The following is a 23,974-nucleotide window of genomic DNA, read 5'->3' on the forward strand; positions in this document are numbered from 1 at the left end:
TCCTGGGATGCAAGGTTGGTTCAACATATTAAAATCAATCATTGTGATTCACCACATAAACAGAATTAAAAAGAAAAACCATATGATCATCTCAATAGATGCAGAAAACACTTTTGATAAAATCCAACATCCCTTCATGATAAAACCCCTCAACAAACTAAGATATCGAAGGACATTTAAGGTATCGAAGGACATCTAAGAGACATTTAAGACACACCCACAGCCAACATCACACTGGATAGGCAAAGCCTAGAAACATTCTCCTTGAGAAACAGAAGAAGACAATGATGCTCACTTTCACCACTCTTAAGATAGTAACGGAAGTCCTAGACAGAGTAATCAGGCAAGAAAAAGAAATAAAAGGTATCCAAATAGGAAAAGAAGAAGTCAAACTATCTTTCTTTGCTAATGGTATGATTCTATACCAGAAAACTCTAAAGACGCCACCAAAAGCCTCCTTGAACTGATAAACAACTTCAGTCAAGTTTCAGGATACAAAAATTAATGTACAAAAATCAGTAGCATTTCTATATAACAATAACCTTAGGCTAAGGGTCACATCAAGAATACAATCCCATTTACAAGAGCCACAAAAACAATAAAATACCTAGGAATACATCTAATGAAAGTGATGAAAGACCTCTACAAGGAGAAATATGAAACACTGCTGAAAGAATCAGAGATGACACACACAAATGAAAACATGTTTCATGCTCATGGATTGGAAGAATCAGTATCATTAAAATGACCATACTGCCCAAAGTAATTTGCAGATTCAGCATTATTCCTATCAAACTACCAATATCATTTTTCACAGAATCAGAAAAAACAATTCTAAAATTCATATGGAACCAAAAAAGAGCCCAAACAGCCAAAGCAATCCTAAGCAAAAAGAAAAAACCTGGAGGCATCACATTACTCAACTTCAGACTACACACAAAGTTAGAGTAACCAAAACAGCATGGTACTGGCACAAAAAGAGATACACGGACCAATAAAACAGAAGAGAGAACCCAGAAATAAAGCTACACACCTACAACCATCTGATGTTCAACAAAGTTGATAAAAATAAGCACTAAGGAAAAAACTCCCTATTCAATATATGGTGCTGGGATAACTGGATAGCCATATGCAGAAGAATGAAACTGGACTCTTATCTATCACCATATACAAAAATTAACTGAAGATGCATTAAAGATGTAACTGTAAGACCTAAAACTACAAAAATCCTAGAAGAAAACCCAGGAAATACTTTTCTCGACATCAGCCCTGTCCAAGAATTTATGGCTAAGTCCTCAAAAACAATTGCGACAAAACCAAAAACTGAGAAGTAGGACCTAACAGCTTCCATACAGCAAGAGAAACTATTAACAGAGTAAACAGATAATCTACAGAATGGGAGAAAAAAATTCATAAACTATGTATCTGATAAAGGCCTAATATCCAGAATTTATAAGGAACTTAACAAGTAAAAAACAAATAACCCCATTAAAACGTAAGCAAAGAACACGAACAGACACTTTCCAAAGAAGACATACAAGTGGCCAAAAAACATATTGAAAAAATGCCCATCACTAATCATCAGAGAAATGCAAATCAAAACCACAATTGAAATACCATCTCATACCAGTCAGGATAGCTTTTGTTAAAAAGTCAATAAATAACAGATCTCAGTGGGGCTGTGGAGAAAAGGACAAGCCAGAAGAGAGTGGGGGCCAATATTCAACGTTCTTAAAGAAAAGAATTTTAAACCCAGAATTTCATATCCAGCCAAACTAAGTTTCATAAGTGAAGGAGAAATAAAATCCTTTACAGATAAGCAAATGCTTAGAGATTTTGTCACCACCAGGCCTGCCTTACAAGAGACCCTGAAGGAAGCCCTAAACATGGAAAGGAACAACCGGTACCAGCCATCGCAAAAACATGCCAAAATGTAAAGACCATCGAGGCTAGGAAGAAACTGCATCAACTAATGAGCAAAATAACCAGTTAATATCATAATGGCAGGATCAAGTTCACACATAACAATATTAACCTTAAATGTTAATGGACTAAATGCTCCAATTAAAAGACACAGACTGTCAAACTGGATAAAGAGTCAAAACCCATCAGTCTGCTGTATTCAGGAGACCCATCTCACATGCAGAGACATACATAGGCTCAAAATAAAGGGATGGAGGAAGATCTACCAAGCAAATGGAGAACAAAAAAAAGCAGGGGTTGCAATCCTTGTCTCTGATAAAACAGACTTTAAACCATCAAAGATCAAAAGAGACAAAGAAGGCCATTACATAATGGTAAAGGGATCAATTCAACAGGAAGAGCTAACTCTCCTAAATATATATGCACCCAATACAGGAGCACCCAGATTCATAAAGCAAGTCCTTAGAGACTTACAAAGAGACTTAGACTCCCATACAATAATAATGGGAGACTTCAACACTCCGCTGTCAACATTAGACAGATCAACGAGACAGAAAGTTAACAAGGATATCCAGGAATTGAACTCATCTCTGCACCAAGCGGACCTAATAGACATCTATAGAACTCTCCACCCCAACTCAACAGAATATACATTCTTCTCAGCACCACATTGCACTTATTCCAAAATTGACCACATAATTGGAAGTAAAGCACTCCTCAGCAAATGTAAAAGAACAGAAATTATAACAAACTGTCTCTCAGACCACAGTGCAATCAAACTAGAACTCAGGACTAAGAAACTCAATCAAAACCGCTCAACTACATGGAAACTGAACAACCTGCTCCTGAATGACTACTGGGTACATAACGAAATGAAAGCGGAAATAAAGATGTTCTTTGAAACCAATGAGAACAAAGATACAACATACCAGAATCTCTGGGACACATTTAAAGCAGTGTGTAGAGGGAAATTTATAGCACTAAATGCCCACAAGAGAAAGCAGGAAAGATCTAAAATTGACACTCTAACATCACAATTAAAAGAACTAGAGAGGCAAGAGCAAACACATTCAAAAGCTAGCAGAAGGCAAGAAATAACTAAGATCAGAGCCGAACTGAAGGAGATAGAGACACAAAAAACCCTCCAAAAAATCAATGAATCCAGGAGTTGGTTTTTTGAAAAGATCAACAAAATTGACAGACCGCTAGCAAGGCTAATAAAAAAGAAAAGAGAGAGGAATCAAATAGATGCAATAAAAAATGATAAAGGGGATATCACCACTGACCCCACAGAAATACAAACTACCATCAGAGAATACTATAAACGCCTCTATGCAAATCAACTAGAAAATCTAGAAGAAATGGATAATTTCCTGGACACTTACACTCTCCCAAGGCTAAACCAGGAAGAAGTTGAATCCCTGAATAGACCAATAGCAGGCTCTGAAATTGAGGCAACAATTAATAGCCTACCCACCAAAAAAAGTCCAGGACCAGATGGATTCACAGCTGAATTCTACCAGAGGTACAAGGAGGAGCTGGTACCATTCCTTCTGAAACTATTCCAATCAATAGAAAAAGAGGGAATCCTCCCTAACTCATTTTATGAGGCCAACATCATCCTGATACCAAAGCCTGGCAGAGACACAACAAAAAAAGAGAATTTTAGACCAATATCCCTGATGAACATTGATGCAAAAATTCTCAATAAAATACTGGCAAACCGGATTCAGTAGCACATCAAAAAGCTTATCCACCATGATCAAGTGGGCTTCATCCCTGGGATGCAAGGCTGGTTCAACATTCGCAAATCAATAAACGTAATCCAGCATATAAACAGAACCAAAGACAAGAACCACATGATTGTCTCAATAGATGCAGAAAAGGCTTTTGACAAAATTCAACAGCCCTTCATGCTAAAAACGCTCAATAAATTCGGTATTGATGGAACGTATCTCAAAATAATAAGAGCTATTTATGACAAACCCACAGCTAATATCATACTGAATGGGCAAAAACTGGAAAAATTCCCTTTGAAAACTGGCACAAGACAGGGATGCCCTCTCTCACCACTCCTATTCAACATACTGTTGGAAGTTCTGGCTAGGGCAATCAGGCAAGAGAAAGAAATCAAGGGTATCCAGTTGGGAAAAGAAGAAGTCAAATTGTCCCTGTTTGCAGATGACATGATTGTATATTTAGAAAACCCCATTGTCTCAGCCCAAAATCTCCTTAAGCTGATAAGCAACTTCAGCAAAGTCTCAGGATACAAAATTAATGTGCAAAAATCACAAGCATTCTTATACACCAGTAACAGACAAGCAGAGAGCCAAATCAGGAATGAACTTCCATTCACAATTGCTTCAAAGAGAATAAAATACCTAGGAATCCAACTTACAAGGGATGTAAAGGACCTCTTCGAGGAGAACTACAAACCACTGCTCAGTGAAATAAAAGAGGACACAAACAAATGGAAGAACATATCATGCTCATGGATAGGAAGAATCAATATCGTGAAAATGGCCATACTCCCCAAGGTTATTTATAGATTCAATGCCATCCCCATCAAGCTACCAATGAGTTTCTTCACAGAATTGGAAAAAACTGCTTTAAAGTTCATATGGAACCAAAAAAGAGCCCGCATTGCCAAGACAATCCTACGTCAAAAGGATAAAGCTGGAGGCGTCACGCTACCTGACTTCAAACTATACTACAAGGCTACAGTAACCAAAACAGCATGGTACTGGTACCAAAACAGAGATATAGACCAATGGAACAGAACAGAGTCCTCAGAAATAATACCGCACATCTACAGCCATCTGATCTTTGACAAACCTGAGAGAAACAAGAAATGGGGAAAGGATTCCCTATTTAATAAATGGTGCTGGGAAAATTGGCTAGCCATAAGTAGAAAGCTGAAACTGGATCCTTTCCTTACCCCTTATACGAAGATTAATTCAAGATGGATTAGAGACTTAAATGTTAGACCTAATACCATAAAAACCCTAGAAGAAAATCTAGGTAGTACCATTCAGGACATAGGCATGGGCAAGGACTTCATGTCTAAAACACCAAAAGCAACGGCAGCAAAAGCCAAAATTGACAAATGGGATCTCATTAAACTAAAGAGCTTTTGCACAGCAAAAGAAACTACCATCAGAGTGAACAGGCAACCTACAGAATGGGAGAAAATTTTTGCAACCTACTCATCTGACAAAGGGCTAATATCCAGAATCTACAAAGAACTCAAACAAATTTACACGAAAAAAACAAACAACCCCATCAAAAAGTGGGGAAAGGATATGAACAGACATTTCTCAAAAGAAGATATTCATACAGCCAACAGACACATGAAAAAATGCTCATCGTCACTCGCCATCAGAGAAATGCAAATCAAAACCACAATGAGATACCATCTCACACCAGTTAGAATGGCAATCATTAAGAAGTCAGGAAACAACAGGTGTTGGAGAGGATGTGGAGAAATAGGAACACTTTTACACTGTTGGTGGGATTGTAAACTAGTTCAACCATTATGGAAAACAGTATGGCAATTCCTCAAGGATCTAGAACTAGATGTACCATATGACCCAGCCATCCCACTACTGGGTATATACCCAAAGGATTATAAATCATGCTGCTATAAAGACACATGCACACGTATGTTTATTGCAGCACTATTCACAATAGCAAAGACTTGGAATCAACCCAAATATCCATCTGTGACAGACTGGATTAAGAAAATGTGGCACATATACACCATGGAATACTATGCAGCCATAAAAAAGGATGAGTTTGCGTCCTTTGTAGGGACATGGATGCAGCTGGAAACCATCATTCTTAGCAAACTATCACAAGAACAGAAAACCAAACACCGCATGTTCTCACTCATAGGTGGGAACTGAACAATGAGATCACTTGGACTCGGGAAGGGGAACATCACGCACTGGGGCCTATCATGGGGAGGGGGGAGGGGGGAGGAGGGAGGGATTGCATTGGGGAGTTATACATGATATAAATGATGAATTGATGGGTGCTGACGAGTTGATGGGTGCAGCACACCAATATGGCATAAGTATACATATGTAACAAACCTGCACGTTATGCACATGTACCCTAGAACTTAAAGTATAATAAAATAAATAAATAAATAAATTAATTAATTAATTAATTAAAAAAAAAAAGAAAGTGAAAATAAAACAAAAAACAAAAACAAAAACAAAAAAAGATATGTTGGGAGACAATTCTCCATGGGTCTCTGTTGAGGTAGCTGCCTTTGAACCTACTTCTCAGTATCTGGCCTGCAACCATCTCTGCAGTTGCTACTTATTAATAAGTGATAAAATGGAAAGATGGAAATCTCATGTCTATTGCTAGCATCTATGAAATTCATGGCAAACTTCAGTTTTTGACATGATATACCATGTAAATACTAATCAAAAGAAAGCTGAAGTGGTTATATTAATACAAGGCAAAGAAGATTTCAGAACAAGGAATATTACCAGAGATAAAGAGGCTGTTCCACCAGAAAGGCATACCAATCTTAAATATGTATGGATCTAACAAACTTTCAAAATACATGAAGCAAAAACTGATAGAACTGGAAAGAGAAATAGACAAACCTATTAAGTTGGAGACTTCAACACATCTCTCAGTATTTTACAGAACAAGTAGGCTATAAACATGGAGAAACTCAATTTCTCACTAGTGATGAAAAATATACAAACCCACAATGAGATGTTTTAAATTAATTCCTAATTTAAAACTTGAGTCTGACAATCCTAAATATTGGTGAAGATGTGGAACATCAGAAACTCATATACTTCTGGTGGGAGTATAGGTTGGTATGATCACTTTGGAAAACAATCTGGCATTACTTAGTAGAGATGTGCTCATATTTATAATTTAAAATTCTTATGAAGAATAAATAGTAAATATAGATTCACTCAGTAAATATTAAAAACAAAATAAATAAAGCCACAAAATGTAAGTACAACACCTCCTGTTAGGCCTAACTAGACACCGAGACTCACATAACCCAAACAGCTTGGTTGTACTTAACATGTCAGGCAGGAGTGCTCAGTGCAGTTCAGGGGCTAGCCTCTTTGGCCCTCTCAGGTGGCAGATCAAGTGTAAGAGAATGACAGCACAAGACCCTTGCAGTAGCTACTCTAGCTTACAGGTACCAAACAGCAACCAATATCTCCAGTCTCACAGGCATAGCTTCCTGAGCTTCAGCAACAGATTTGCTTAGTTACAAGAGTTATTACACTCAGAGAAGTCCAAAGCTGTTAACAGTATAGCTACCAGTATTTACAATTCATTCACAGTCTTCCTCTGGTCCGTATGCAATTTAGTAATCATGAATCATTATTACCACAAGCAATGGTGTTTGGTTATATAACTGACATTCTACCTTAACAAGCTTCCAAGTGAACAAAGCTAGGAAGTTAACCCAAGGCCAAAACTGTCCAAAGAGAAGAAAGGTTAATGTTACAACAAATAAAGAGATTCATTTAAGAATGGCACTAAGCTAAACAACTATTAATATATTTCACTGAATCCAAGATGCCAGTGATTATGACATCATTAATTTTTCTACTACTAAGAAAAGTGCTATTAAATATGGTGCACTAGTAATTGTAAGACATATCCCAATTACCTAGATGCACAAATGGAGGGAAAATATACTTCTTAGAATTGATGAAATACAGAATAATCCTTCTCCCAATTTTTCACTAAAATATTTAAGACATACAGTAAATCTTTATTTAACTTTGTCGACAGGTTCTTGGAAACCTAAACTTTAAGCAAAACTTTATAGTAGATCTTCAAATAACATTTTGTTCAACTTCATTTTATTATAACAATGAGAAAAAAGTGGTTTCATTATATGTCATTTCACTTAAAGTCACAGTTTCCAAGAACCTGTCACAGACATTAAGTGAGGACTTACTGTATAACTCTATTCTCTACCTTGGGGACACGGTCTGCTGCAACAGAAACCAGTACCCTACTAAAAATTTTCTAAGACATCTACTAAGGTCATACTCTCTCACTTAATACCTCTGTTCGTCTACTCTAAAAACAAAACACCCAATATCAACATAATTGACGCAGCATAGCTGTCTTCTTCCTGGCATGTTCAATAGCATCCAAAATCTAAATAAATGAATTAGCTCTCATCACTGATTAAATCACTAAAAGTCCTAAGGGCCTTTACAACCTGGAGGCTTTCATGCAATGCTCTGGTAAAATAAATAAATAAATAAATAACAAAATTAAAACAAAAACAAAAAACAAAAAAAAAAACACTGTCTCAGGTTACCCATATATATGTTAGTTGACATATACCAGAGAACTGTGCAATGAGAAAAGCGGAGAAAACCTTAAACCTCAATCCAGTAGAGGTACACTAAATGAATGTTTTCATCTAAGTGGGTTGTATACGATCATTAGTTCTTTTTGCGAAGGAAGGCAATTCTATCATTTTATAAGCAGAAAATAAATATGATTAAAGTGAACTTGCCACACCCTACCTACTGGCAAACTCTAGGCTTGGAAAAATAGCCCTTGTTCATAGATACTTATGGAATGGGACCTAAACAAATATTCAGCAGCATAGATAAAACATCTTCTTAAAAATGCCAAAGAAAAGCATCTGTGATAATTTATATTTAAAAACAGAAGAAATGTGGAAAGTATATGCTGTGTATTCTCAATAACATACTATAGGAAGAAATAAAAAGACAGACTTATATTCTAAGATATAAATGGAACTCTAAGAGACAAGAAAAAAGAATAGAAACAACAACAATAAAAACTACATTTTGGTACATACACTTTTTAAAATGAGTTCTGTTACCTATGTTTTCCAAAAAGGAAAGCATGGCCAGGCGTGGTAGTTCACGCCTGTAACCCTAGCACTTTGGGAGGCCTAGGCAGGCGGACTGCCTGAGCTCAGGAGTTCAAGACCAGCCTGGGCAACACAGTGAAACCTCATCTCTACTAAAATACAAAAAACTAACGGGGCATGGCAGTGTGCACTTGTAGTCCCAGCTACTCGGGAGGCTGAGGCAGGAGAACTGCTTGAACTCAGGAGGCGGAGGAGTTTGAGACGAGCCAGACCAAATTGGTGAAACCCCGTCTCTTCTAAAAATACAAAATTAGCTGGGCATGGTGGTGCGTGCCTATAATCCCAGTTACTCGGCAGGCTGAGGCAGGAGAATCGCTTGAACCAGGGAGAAGGAGGTCGCAGTAAGCTGAGATCACCCCAGAGCACTCCAGCCCAGGCAACAAAGCAAGACTCCGTCTCAAAAACCAAAACCAAAAGACAAACAAACAAACAAACAAGCAAAAAAAACTTTAAAATCTCCCTTTTAAAACATCTTGAGATGGGTTTAAAACTGAAGTGACATAAAATGATTAAAAATAGTGACGAAAAATAACATACCATATATCATAGAAACAGTCAAACTGAAAGGAAATAGGAATAATAATTTTGACACAGCACAAAAAGATTTTAAGAAGAAATGAATTTGTCTCTCTATATTACTAAAAAGATCTCTACAGTGCTACTCAAATGCCATCTATGAACTAGCTGTTTGCTACAGCTATGCAACAAGACAAGTACAAAGCTCAAAACTTAGCATTTAGAACTCTTACAGCAGTCTGAGAGGGAAATTTTATACCTGTTAAATAAAATAATTTTTTAAAATGGAGGTTGTATTACTATTTTGTCAGTTATTCTCATTTCATTTATTTCATTTTCCAGTAATTCCTTTTTAATGTATTATAACGAAGTATCGGGGTTAAAAAAAAACCTGATTCTTCACCACAAATAATTTGAAAAGCACTGTGATAAAAGACTTATCAGTCATGAAGCTGGATGTGCCAAACAACACATCAAAACATACAAATTTAAAACAATTACAGATGCAAGGCAAAAATGAAGGACAAATGTTTATTTGGGAAGCAAACCCATGCCATGACACATTAGATTAGATTTTTTTTTTAAAAAGCACATAATTTTAAAATGTCATGTTTTCTCTAAGAAGTCACTGATTATAAACGTCCTATCAGTTTAATATCAGCTTTTCAGGAGGGAAAATTAAATGTGCATACTGTGAGATACATTACAACCTCAGAAATGTTAAAATTGGGCCAGGTGAGGTGGCTCATGCCTGTTAAGCCCAGCACTTTGAGGGGCTGAGACAGGCAGATCACCTGAGGTCAGGCGTTCAAGACCAGCCTGGCCAACATGGCGAAACCCCATCTCCATGAAACATACAAAAATTAAACAGGTGTGGTGGCACATGCCTGTAGTCCCAGCTACTTGGGAGGCTGAAGCACAAGAATTGCCTGAACCCAGGATATGGAGGTTGCAGTGAGTCGAGATCGCACCACAGCACTCTAGCCTGGGAGACACAGTGAGACTCTGTCTCAAAAAATAAAATAAAATTAGAAAAAAGAAATGTTAAAATTGTTTAAAAAGGATTAATCAAGAAAATAACAGTAAGTCAATAATTTGGTATTAAATGAAAAACTTCCTTTCAATTTTCAGTGAAACATGTATAAAGATGTTAATAATAAAGCAGACACTAAAGAATACCTCAATAACTTTTAAAAACTAAAAACTATGTAAAGCATGGTTAAAAATACTGGCTTTCTGTCATGCTCCACCAATCACTTAAGGATTCCTATTTGTTTTTGATGCTGCTGGGTAAAATTATATAAGAAAGGGTTTGACAACTTTAAAATGTTTAAAACTGTATTAAATTACTCAAAACATGATTAACTGTCCAGCCTCACAGTTCTAATATCTTTTTATACAAAAGTCAAGGGAAAAGGTCAAAGTACTTCATAATGTCAGATGTGGCACAAGAGGTCACAGGTGTCTCTGCCACCTTCTTCCTGGCTCCCCACAATCTCAGAAAAAGCTAGGATATTATTTGGGAAGTAGGTAGCATTACTGCATTCTCAAAAAAGTCTACATTCTGTGTGTTTTTCTTCTATGTGGTCCACTGCTAAGGGCTACTCTAATATAGCCATCCTAACATGTGGTTGATGAGGTCAAGGTTGGCTGAACAGATTGAAAATTATATAGCTGGCCCTCCATATCTGTGGGTTCCACATCTGTGGATTCAACCAACCAAGGATCAAAAATATTCAGGGAAATAGTTGCATCTGTACTGAATGCGCACAAACATTTTTTCCTCGTTATTATTACCTTAAACAATACAGTATCACAATTATTACACAGCATTTACAATGTATTAGGTGTAAGTGATAATTTCAAGTCCTATACAGGAGAATAAGCTTAGGTTATTTTATGCAAATACTACACCATTTTATATAAGGGATTTGAGCATCTGTAGATTTTTGTATCCTCAGGGGTTCCTGCAACGAATCCCCCAGATACTAAGGGATGGATACCGAGGGAAGACTGTACGTAAGCATAGAGCATTGCTAGAACCACTACCATGATCTATGTATGTTTTATACACATCACACATACAAACACACACACACGAAATGAAATTAACAAGACTCAAAGCAACATTATTAACAATTTATTCTAAGTGACACAGAGTATTTTCCATCTATCCTATACAATCTCGTCATCTAAAAACAGCCCTCCAGAGGGTATGATCCTACTGCTTGAACTGCCTGGTCAAAAGGACTGATGTCATAATAAAACCAAATCTAGAAGAGGAAAAAAATAAATCAAAGACAGGATCCTTTTGAAGTTTTTCATTTTAACTATCAAGAGTTTTATAAAGTTCTCTACAGAAGATCTGATAATGTCAGGATCTTTTCCTTCCATTCCCATGCCTAATACTTAAACCCAGCTTCATTAAAATGTGATTTAAAAGCCTAATTCAGATATAAAGATTATTTATGAAAAGAAAAAAAAGATACTACTTAAATAAAAAGTTATCAACCAGAGAACTAACTGAGGAAAACATATGGAACTCAATTTACAGATGGAGATGAACTTTCCTAATATATGAAGGCTCTTTGGAATCAGTAAGGAAAAGACCAAGAGTCTCGACAGGAAAATGTGTAAAAGATAAACAGTACGCTGATAAGGAAATACCGTAAGGGTCTCTCAAGCATATGAAAAAACACTCAATCTCACTCATAATAAAAGGAATGCAAATTAAAACTACACTGAGATCAATTTCGTATCTATTAGATTGGCAATGATCAAAACATTTGAGAACATAATCTTGATGAAAATATGGAAAAAGTCTCCTATTGCTGGTGGGAGTACAGATCAAAACAACCTCTGTATTAGTTTTTCTCATTCGAAGAAATCCTTGTAAGATGTTTAAAAATGTAGCAAGTAAGGTACATTTAGCCTGGTGTGGGCTGTTGGTCATTCTCAAAAAATTGTTATAGTTTTCTACTTTTATAGAATTCTGTTCACATGATGAAGCAGACAGGTAGGCCACTTTTAAAAACTTGGATGACTGGTCAGGCGTAGTGGCTCATGCTTGTAATCCCAGCACTTTGGGAGGTTGAGGTGGGTGAATCATTTGAGGTCAGGAGTTCCAAACGAGCCTGGCCAATATGGTAAAACCCCATCTCTACTAAAAATACAAAAAATTAGCTGGGTGGTGTGGTGCATGCCTGTAATCCCAGCCACTCAGGAGGCTGAGGTGGGAGAACAGCTTGAACCCGGGAGGTGGAGGTTGCAGTGAGCCAAGATCACACTATTGTACTCCAGCCTGGGCAACAGAGGGAGACTCCGTTTCAAACAACAAAACAAAACAAAACAAAAAAAACTTGGATTAACAGAGTAGTCTTGCTCCATCTGCTGCTCACCTCTTGATACCTTATTGTACACTTAATGGGTGCTCAATAAATATTTGTTGAGTTGAATGAAACTAAGAATAATGCTGAAGGTTGATGAAAATGGAATAAAAATGAGTAAGAATAAGGAATTAGCTAAATTTATCTGAACTGCTGAATAAATTGCTTACATAATCACTACTTTAAGAAAGGAGCAATGCCACGCTGGCACATGCTTCCCGAAAAATGAGTTAGCCAGCAACAGTTGGATAATAGATTGTTGCAGTAATGGCCCCCTAATTAACCCCACTCCATTAGGAAACCCCTCCCATACCTACTGTGGAATTGGCCATGTTGATCTGCTTTGGCCTATGGACAAGAGAAAATATATGAGGCTTGCCATCACTAGTTACTTCTGTAAACCTTACTACTGCCTCCAGGTGAAAGAGCCATGCCTAGCCTGTTGGAGACACATGGCCCCCATCACCCAAGCCAACAACCGGTATGAATTATCCAGACATAGCCATCCTAGACCAACCAGCTCCCAGCTGACCCATCAGCTGACTGTGGCCACATCAGCAAGGCCAGACATAAGCTGCAGCAGAATCGCTTAACTGAGCCCAGCCCAGAATCAGGCTAACAAATGCCTATTGTTTCACAGCACTATGTTTTGGGGAGGGTTATCATACAGCAAAAGCTAATCTAAGTAGAGAGGGGAATAGGTGGTCAAAGAAGATTTTTCCCTAACCTGTTCTGCTTTTTAAATTTCACAATGAAGAATATATCTACATACTATTTAATTACACTGAACTCATAAAAATTGCATATCAGATTGATATTAAAATTCTACTATCACCTTGTAAACACATATATATTAATTCAGTCCAAATGGGAGCATGAATTTGAGAGGAGACATTAATATTGCATCAGAAAAAAAATGGGTTAATAGAGTACCAGGGTTTACTATAACACACACACACACACACACACACACACACGAATGTGAGTAAGAGTATATTCATGGTCACTGTCACATCTCAATAATGGTTATTATCAAATTCTGGAAGTGTTAGAAGACACTCATCTCAGATTTTGCTTCACTCTTTCTTCTGTTTAAGTGGGTAATGGCCTAATACATGTTTTCTCATTTAATCCTCACATGGTATGAGGTAAACATTATGCTACAACACTTTAGGCAAATTAACCTCTCTATGCCTCATTTCCTCAACTGTAAAATGGGGATAACAGTCCTATTTTATAGAACTGTTGTGAAGACTAAATAGCTTAGAACAGGGCACACAGTCCTTACTCAATAAATGGTTTACCACCTCTTTTAGTAAAATAATGTAAAATTAAGGTCTTTTAAGTATAATAACATGGTTTCTATTTTCAAAACATTAAGCATTATCAACTAAGGTGTGAGACATCATAATTAATCTAGATACCTTTCTAATGACTTCATTTAAAAATTAAAAGATATGCCGGGGTGTGGTGATGGCTCACGCCTGTAATCCCAGAACTTTGGGAGGCCGAGGTGGGCAGATCACCTGAGGTCAGGAGTTTGAAACCAGCCTGACCAACATGGTCCATGGTGAAATTCCACCTCTACTAAAAATACAAAAATTAGCTGGATGTGGTGGCACGTGGCTGTAAATCCAGCTACTTGAGAGGCTGAGGCAGGAGAATCATTTGAACTTGGGAGGTGGAGGTTGCATGGAGCTGAGATTGCGCCTCTACACTCCAGCGTGGGTGACAGAGTGAGACTTCATCTCAAAAAAAAAAAAAAAAAAATTAAAAGACAATGTTATTAAACAAAACCTAGGAATGTATGTAGAAAATATATGATGATGAGAGGTGAAGCTCTGGGCAATAATAAATCATTTAGTCCACATTCCACAATCCTAAGTAGGTTTAAAATACAAAGGCTTCCATTTTTGTGTGTGTTACAAATTTACAAGAAGAGAGCAATAAATCCTATTGACAATGTCACTTTTATGTGACATCTAGCATACATACTTTCAACATGTTCAATCACTTTTTTTTTTTTTTTTTTTAAGGCATTACTGATGGCTTTGGAAAATAAGGTTCTTTTCAGGCCCTGATGGACCACTTATAAAATATAGCCACATTTTAAAAAAGTATTTTTAAACAGGCAATTACCTAACCTGTAGATATGTCACTAACCAAATGTAAAAAGTCTCACACCACAATGTGCGCATGTTTTAGTTTCTCCCAACGTGAGGAAAAATTCCATCTTTCATTTCCATTCAAACATTTTAAAGAGCATTCAGTATATGAGGTAATGTAGCAGATTCTGGAGATAAGACAGGTAAAGAAAGTAACATTTATGTTACTATATATGCCAGACATTTGCTGGTTATCTTACTCAATCATAATAACACTGTGCTGTAGAAATGATTAAAACTCACTTTACAGAGGAGGAAATTAAGGCTAACATAAGTATAATAACCTGCTCGGGATCTCTCAGCAACAGAAGGCAGTGGGGTTGAGAAGTATGAGGTGGGGCCCATGAAGATAGCGCCACATGACTATTATTAGAGACAAACACAATATTCATTGTAATAGATCCTTTAACAGCAATGTGGAAGGGGACGAAGACTTGGAAAACCAAGGAGATAATCTTTGGGAATGGGCAAAGGAGTCACAGAAGACTTTAGAGGTTGATATTTAAGTTGTTACTTCAGGATGAGTAGGATTTACCAACTTCAATGCCAAGGCTCACCCCCACCCCCCTCACCCCCAATATATTAACCAAAATAAATTACTTACTTGAAATTGAGAAAAACAATTTTGAGAGAAATCTTCCTCAGATATATTATTCCATAGTTTTAAAACAAATAATATGATGACAGTTTAATTTTTAGGTTGCTTTTATGTGGCTTGTCTTGGGTTTTATTCTGAAATGAAATTTAGATTAGTCATTTTCTTGTTCTGAGAAACTAGGAGTATGCCAACATGTTTTAACTGTACATTTTTCATTTATCAACATGTATTCTTATTTACAAAGTCTTTCATTTCACCATCTCAAATAAAACCTAATTTAGTATATAAATTACTTTGAAGTATAAAAATATATATGCAAAACAATATTATTTATTTTAATTCTTGTTATACTTCCTTGGTAATTGTAATAAATGGAAGAAAAATAGAAATCTTGTGAACTGTTACATATTACACAAGGCATTTTTGAGGTAACACACTTTCTTTTATTATTTGAATTGTTTATATAGTAATGATCTTTGAACCCAAAGAAAATAACTGCCCCAAAGTAAATTGAGCTCAAATTCTTAGTATTTCCCAGAACTATCATCTAAAAAGAAAATAGAATTGACCAAAAAAAAAAAAAAAAAAAAAACCACGAAATTTTCCATTGACAATTACTACTCATTTTCCTCAGAATTTACTTTGCTAGGTGTGTATTCAATTTCTGCTACAGAAAACAGTCCAGTTTACCAATCCTAATTAAGCAACAAAGTATTTTTCATTTATAAAATGAAATATTTAAAAACCTACAGAGAGCTGGAAGAAACACAAGATCATCTGGAAAACTTAGAAGGAACGACAGAAAACACACACACACCCCAAACAAAAACACTAAAAAGGTTAAATAGGCTGTCATTAAGAGGGTCTTACTTTTACTTAAAATACTTATGTTTGGACAGTAGACAGAGTTCTTTCTAATTGCCTAAGACACTCATTCCTGCTGTATCTGTATTTACATGGAAACCACAAGTTAACACAATTTCACCCGAAGTTCACTGTTCCTTAACTCCCATTATTTCCTCTTATTATCACTATGATGTTAAAATGGCAGCCAGATACCAAAGTGACATACCCCATACCACAGCCCATTTCTCACTTTATAAGTAAGTTATATTTCTTTGAAATATCCAGCGCCAATGACAATATCCTCTAAAACCTACTTTAACCCAACCTATTTAAACTTGAATCATTTTTCACTTAGATTATCTTTTCTTTTTTTTTTTTTCTTAAAGAGACAGGGTCTTGCCATGTTGCCCAGACTGGTCTCAAACTCCTGGGCTCAGGCAATCTTCCTGCCTCTGCCTCCCAAAGTGCTGGGATTATAGGTGCCCAGCCCTAGATTATCTTTGAGTGAATTCTAATCCAATCAAAAGCAAGATGAGAGAAAATTTAATTATAGCACCAGAGGAACTTGAAAGGTCTCATATATTCCCTCCTTCCTTTTTTGGAAATTGCATACGTACAATTTTAGTATCAATTTTTGTTTATGTTTGCCCTAAACTCCTTTTGCTATAATCTTGTTTTCTTAAAGATACAGCCAAATCATCATAAAACAAATCCTACTGTAATCTATTCTAGATTATAGAAGATTAATATTATATATAATAATATATATTATATATTATTATATAAGAAGATTCTAAGCACTATTAGACACCGTAGGGTCTCAAAGATTTCTAAACTACATATGTGCAGTTCTTTTAATAATTCCTCTGAGGTTCTGTATTTTTGTCTTTCAATTATCATCAATGCCTTCCTCCAACATTCCCTCATGTTTTGCGGGGAGAGGAGGTCAGTGTGAGGAGATGAGAGCTCAAGAGTCAAGATCCAAGATCCCCAATTTTCAAATCCAGCCTCACACCAACCAACACTAGGACACTGGACAAATCCCTGAGCCTGCTATGTAGATTTGTTTTCTTTATGTAAAACGAGTACATTTGACTAGAATGATGTTTCTCATCCCTTTTAACATTGCAAATAAAACCTGTTAGCAAAAAAAATTTTAGCACACTGGGACAACAGGAGGGCATCTGGAGGCATCTACATAGTGCCTGGTGAAAAAAAATTATCATATTTTCTAATTACAGAAGATAAAATTTAAAGTATTACGGTAGATATTTTTTGACATATGTAATGCTGAAAATTTTAATATGAATTTCAAAACCAAACTTTTTCCCATCAAGAATATTTCAAAATTAAAATCATGCTTTATTTCTGACAAACATACATGCACTATTAGGCAGTCACCTTGCAGAGCACATCAAACACACATGATGAGCAGCATCCAATAGAGGTGAATACAGATAGTGAGGCCTGGAGCTGGGCCACCAGGGACACCCTCCCTGCTTCCTTCTCCTCTCACTGTAAGTGGGTTGCACCTTGTGGTAGGTGGCATGTTCCTTTGGCACCGTGAATACAAACTCCAGTAACAATTCCATGATCCCTTTCCCACAAGAGGCAGCTGTACACTGTGGCTGGCTGCTGAAGTAGATTCCAAGTAGTAAGGCACACCTCATTTAATGCACTTAAAATATCAAAAGGAGCAGTAACTGCTGGTTGTCACTCACCATGCTATCTGTTCACAGGAACCCCAATGACTTCCTTCAGCCCCCATTCCACTAGGACTACCCTTCTGTGAGCCATGTAACAGCAACTGAAAACTTTGAATAAGAAGATTTCTAACAATACCTAAAGTTAAAAACAGTATTGCAGTAATCATTCGTTTGTAATAACTATTAATGGTCTTTTATTTTTAATTTCTTACCAATTCCTGTAAGCAAAACATAACTTAAAAATATTAACTTTGAATAGTATTACATGCACGTGATTTTAAAATACTGAAAAATTACCAAATCGTGTACTTAAAAAGTTAGTCCACTTTTGTCCTCTAGGCAACCACGTCTACACACTGGAGGCAACTACTGTCATCAGACTCTCCTGTATCTTCCCATGCACATTACATTCTATATCTGCCCATATATATATATATATACATATATATATATATATGGATTTTATTATAATAAAGAATTTTATTCTAACACATAGGCATATATAGTATACAAAAAATACATATTTTAACCACACAAATGGCAGCAAACTGCCCATGCAGTCATGCCTCTTGCTTTTTTTCCTCGTATCTTAGACATGGCACCACAGCAGTACACATAATATTCTCTCACTACTTTTAAAGGCTGACTAGTATTTTGTAGAATACAAATACCATAATTCACCCAACTACTTCCCTACTGATATATGTTTAGCTTGTTTCCAATCTTTTGCAGTAACAAATAATGCTGCCACAAATATTCTTACATATTTATTTGACATATATGCAAAATCTTCTAGAGAATAAAATCCTATAATGGAATTACCAGAACAAAATATATCTGTGTTTTAAATTTTGGAAATCATTTTCAAACTGCTTTCTATAGAATATGAACACTTTACAATCCCACCAGCAATGTATGAGGCTGACCATTTTCTCTCTTCTTCTCACCCTTCCCAAGTTATACTATACATAACCTTTGCTCATTTGATAGGTGACAAAGAGTATGTTGAAGCTTTAATTTACATCTTTATTATATTATAAATAAAATTGTACATCTTTTCATATGAATTCTCTTTGCTAATTTTTCTACTGGATTATTTTCTAGTTCTTTGTATTAAGAGGAACTTAGCCCTTTGTGAAGTATACAAATAAGTTTTACTAGTCTGTTTCTCTTTAACTTTGTTTGATTTTTTCCCCTATACAGAATTTTATTTTTATGTCCTAAAATCCAGCAATCTAGTATGCTATTAAAGGACTTCACGAATCCTGGATTATGTAAAAAATAATTACCCTACATTTTTTGTTTCGTTGTTTCATATTTAAATCTTTAACTCCTCTGGAAGCCAACATTATTTTTCCAGATGACTAACTGGCTATCCCAACACTGTTTATTAAATAATTATTCTTTTCCCTACTCATAAATGAAGGTGGGATCCATTTTCATATACAAGTTGAATATCTCTTATCTGAAATGCTTGGGACTAGAAGTGTTTCAGATTTTTTCAGATTTTAGAATATTTGCACATACATGAGATATCCTGAGGATGGGACGAAACCTGAATGTAATTTTTTTTTTTTTTTTTTTTTTTTTTGAGGCGGAGTCTCGCTCTGTCGCCCGGACTGGAGTGCAGTGGCCGGATCTCAGCTCACTGCAAGCTCCGCCTCCCGGGTTTACGCCATTCTCCTGCCTCAGCCTCCGGAGTAGCTGGAACTACAGGCGCCCGCCACCTCGCCTGGCTAGTTTTTGTATTTTTAGTAGAGACGGGGTTTCACCGTGTTAGCCAGGATGGTCTCGATCTCCTGACCTCGTGATCCGCCCGTCTCGGCCTCCCAAAGTGCTGGGATTACAGGCTTGAGCCACCGCGCCCGGCCGAATGTAATTTTATATAATTTTAAATAATGTTACACATGAAACAAAGCTGTTTTGGTTGTTCTTGAGACAGGAACTTGCTCTGTCACCCAGGCTGGAATGCAGTCGTACAATCATGACTCACTGCGGACTTCACCTCCTGGGCTCAAGCGATCCTCCTGCCTCAGCCTCCTGGAACCACAAACGTGTACCAAGTTGCCTGGCTAATTTTTGTATTTTTTTGTAGAGATAGGGTCTTTCCATGTTGCCCAGGCTGGTCTCGAATTCCTGGGCTCAAGCAATCCTCCTACCTTAGCCTCCCAAAGTGTTGAGATTACAGACATGAGCCACTATATCCAGCCTGAAACCAAGTTTTGACTGCGACCCATCACAACAAGGTCAGGTGTGGAATTTTCTACTTGTGGCATCATGTTAGTGCTCAAAACATTTCAGATTTTGAAGGATTTCAGATTATAGAGTTTTGGATAAGGGATGCTCAACCTGTATTAAGTTCTCATATATATTTGAGTTAATTCTAGTCTTTACTGTTTTAGTGCTGTCATGTGCCAAAACCATGTTACTTTTCAAAACATTTTAAAAAGTACTTTACATACAAGTAAGAATAATAAAACCAGAAATTACTGGCTTGCTTTAATATATGAATCATTTTGCAGTTCCTAAATGCAATTTATATAATTAAGTTCAATATAATCATCATGCAATCATACATTTTGGTTGACACATGTTTTGGAGACCATTACGAATCTCATGTCTCTTAGTACATTTCTGGAACCCTATCTAGAAAACCAATTTTTCCTTAATTTTGCACATGGATTTTTTTAAATTATAAAATCAGTACATGTTCTCTGTGAAAAATCTGAAAATATAAAACATACCTTCCAGAGATAACCAACTTTTATACTTTCGTGTATTTTTTTCCACACTTTTAATAAGTGACTATTTTGTAATTTTTTTCACATAATACAATGACAGCACTTTCCCATGTTATTACACATACTTCTAAAACATGTCTTAAACACATCCTGCCAAATGAATATACCCAGTTTATGTAACCATTTACCAACTGTTGAACCTTTAGAGTTGTTCTCTGTGATGATTATCATCTATTTATTAATCCTTGCAACAAATGAGTTTCAAGGTCTGTAGTAAACATTAACTCTATAATGGTGAGGAAAAAGAAACACATTATCAGGATTTCTGGAGCTTACAATCTATTTGGAAAAACATGTTATTCTCTAAGACATAAAATTACAATGACAGCAAGTGCTGTGAGAAGAGTTCATGGTGCTTTGAGAGTCTACGATAGGGAAGGCTTCCCTGAGGAAAGATAAATCGAAGTTTAGGTGAAAGACAAGTAAAAACATTCTAGGCAGGGGCAACGGCAGGTACAAAGCAAAGCCCTCACTGTGGGAAGGAGCATGGCAAGAACAAGGGACTGAGATAAGGCCAATATGGCTGGAACAAAAAGAGTAAGTCAAGAACATGGCTCAAATCATGACTAGACAGAAAGGTAATGGCCAGACTATGCAAGACCTTGTAAGACAGGTAGATGCCACCATATAAGACACAGAGTTTTGTCCATATCCTGAATGCAATGGAAAGTTACTGAAGCATATCAAACAGTAGGGTGATGCAATCAGGTTTGCATTTTTAAAAGATCCTTCTGATCACAGGAAACAGATCAGAAGGGGACAAAGTAGATTGGGATAAATCAAGATTAGGAGGCTACTGTACTAAACCTGACCAAAAATGCTAGTAGTTTAGGGTGGTGATGATTATGAAAAGCAGCAGATGGATTCAAAAGACAATGAGATTTGCCAAAAGATTTATGTTCATAGATTAAAATCCCTAAAACTATAATTATTGGGTCAAAAAAGAACATTTCAAGGATTCTAATATACATTGCCAAACTGCCCTGCAAAGAGCAGTTTTCTTAATCTGTCAATTACCTTGTAGCTGTTCCTCTATCTGAAATTTTAAGTTCCTTAAAAATTCCTTTAACATGACTAATCCATATTTCCTTCACGAAGTCTTCCCTGACTCCCCTTTTTGCCTGGATATAGAACGTGTCTCCCACTGAATCCTTGCTCTGTCTTACACACATTTCTATAGTCCAGTCACACTGCATTTGACTTAAGTTTACATGCCCATCATCTCTACTACATTGTGAGCTTCTGGAGGGTAAAGCTGTTCTTAAGGCACTTAAAGCTAAAATAACCTGCTACTCAGGGCTTCAAATACACACTAAAAAAAAGTGACTAATTTGCTTGTGAAGAGTCATCAAATCTCCATAGTGTTCCTGAAAATCTCTCCAATAATTGTAATCAAATAGGTGTTATACAATCTTAAAATATTTTTAAATAACTTAGTAAAAAACAGAGCATGAACAAAGCAGATTCTATTAGAGAAATTTTTGAACCTGAGTTGTTGATACACGCTAGTTTTTAAAATTATTCTTATTGTAAATGTAACTCCAATTTACCAAAAAAAAAAAAAAAAAAGAGGTTATTCTGGTAGTTTCTTATATTTAACTTTATAAAATATAAACAATGAGAATATATTTATAATTTGAATCAGCATCTATGTAAACTTATATAGCATTTCAGAATTATCCATTTCTTACGTTGAAAAGTTTGATTTCATGGCTAGCAGCATCTAGAAAGATCTATCAAAATATTCTCTAAGCTAAAGGAAGTGGTAGAGTTCCTTAGAGTAATCTTAAAGACAAGCAGCTCCCTCTATAGTCTGTCTGGCCTACTTTGTTTAATTACTTGCTTTGTGAACATCTCACACTCTTCTATTTACTCCTACTCTGCATCTCAGCAGGGAAGCTCTTTGAAAGGATAGTTCTGTTTAACCTGGTGCTGAGGAAACTGTGAGAGCTGTCTAAACTCAGCATGAAGTGAGTTACATCAAGCAACTAAGCAAGAGTCGAGATGTGGAAAATGGACAGCTTCCCAAGTCTACCTAAGTCAAATTCTCAAATGAAGCCTGATGATTTTATCTGCAGTGAATTCTCTGAGTGTTCACACCTATATTCAAATCTAAATGAAAAAACATTGTCCTATACTTTATTCATAACCTTTCTTCCCTCCATTAATACGTTACCAAAATGTTGTTATAAAAGAAAAAATTAACAATTTCTTCTACAAATGATATTGCTCAATTTGATTATGTCAAAATAATGCTCAAGACATTTAAAAAACTAGTTAAAGAAATGGAGAGGAAGTTTGTTTTTGTTTTTTAAAAAATTCCATAACTCAGATGAAGAAACTTTACGTGATTCCCTTAGGAATCAATATCCTCAGTTGGCAAGGGATTAAATCACTCAGGATTTACAATTCAAATCTGAATATCCCACTTTTTTTTTTTTTTTTTTTAAAGGCAGGGTCTGGCTGTTGCCCAGGCTGGAGTGCGGGGGCGGGATCTTGGCTCATTGCAGCCTCAACCTTCTGGGCTCAAGCGATTCTCCTGTCTCAGCTTCCCAAATAGCTAGTACTACAGGTGCACACCACCACGCCCAGCCAATTTTTGTTTCTTTGTCTGTTCGTTTTGTAGAGACTATGTTGCCCAGGCTGGTCTCCCACTCCTGGGTTCAAGGGATCCTCCTGCCTCTGCCTTCCAAAGTGTTGGGATTAGTGGCATGAGCCACAGCACCCAGCCCTGAATATCCCTCTTTTTAAAAATACCTTTTCAAATTTCACTAACTTAAGACATGGGAGTTTTTAAACCCCAAACACTTTATTTCTTAAATTACTCAAGATAGGTCCTCAAAACACAGAACAATCAAAAGTCAACTGGACTGTTTTCTAAAGCAGAAAAATGCTTTTCATGCAGTAATAGAAAAACTAAACTAGTAAAAGGGTATTAATCCAATCAGTTCAGAATTTGTAATATAATTTTGAAATGGCCACTTCATTTGAGAAAAAATATCTTTGGTTGCTATTTTTCAGTATCTCATTTGTAAGGCAAACTCAATTTTAAAACATTTTCTCTCCAAACCAAGGTAAAGCATTAAGGACCTCCCAAATTAATTCCTATATATGAAA

General features: G+C 36.3%; 1 protein-coding gene across 4 annotated transcripts in view; it reads right to left on the reverse strand.

Annotated features, from left to right (window-relative positions):
- REV3L (REV3 like, DNA directed polymerase zeta catalytic subunit) overlaps positions 1-23,974 on the reverse strand; it is a 186,681-nt gene that overhangs the window by 159,668 nt on the left and 3,039 nt on the right. The window contains exons 1-2 of one of the 4 annotated variants that reach the window (XM_030929596.1): positions 17,752-17,861; positions 15,511-15,638 (exon numbers count right to left, since the gene is read on the reverse strand). The exons of 2 other annotated variants lie outside the window; for them this stretch is intronic. The gene's annotated coding sequence lies outside the window, so the exon portion shown is untranslated. Of the gene's footprint in view, positions 1-15,510; positions 15,639-17,751; positions 17,862-23,974 lie in introns of those variants that run through there. One more of the 4 variants, XM_030929595.1, reaches the window with a different exon arrangement.

This window comes from Rhinopithecus roxellana, chromosome 4 (genome assembly GCF_007565055.1).
Source record: "Rhinopithecus roxellana isolate Shanxi Qingling chromosome 4, ASM756505v1, whole genome shotgun sequence".
NCBI classification, from domain to species: Eukaryota; Metazoa; Chordata; class Mammalia; order Primates; family Cercopithecidae; genus Rhinopithecus; species Rhinopithecus roxellana.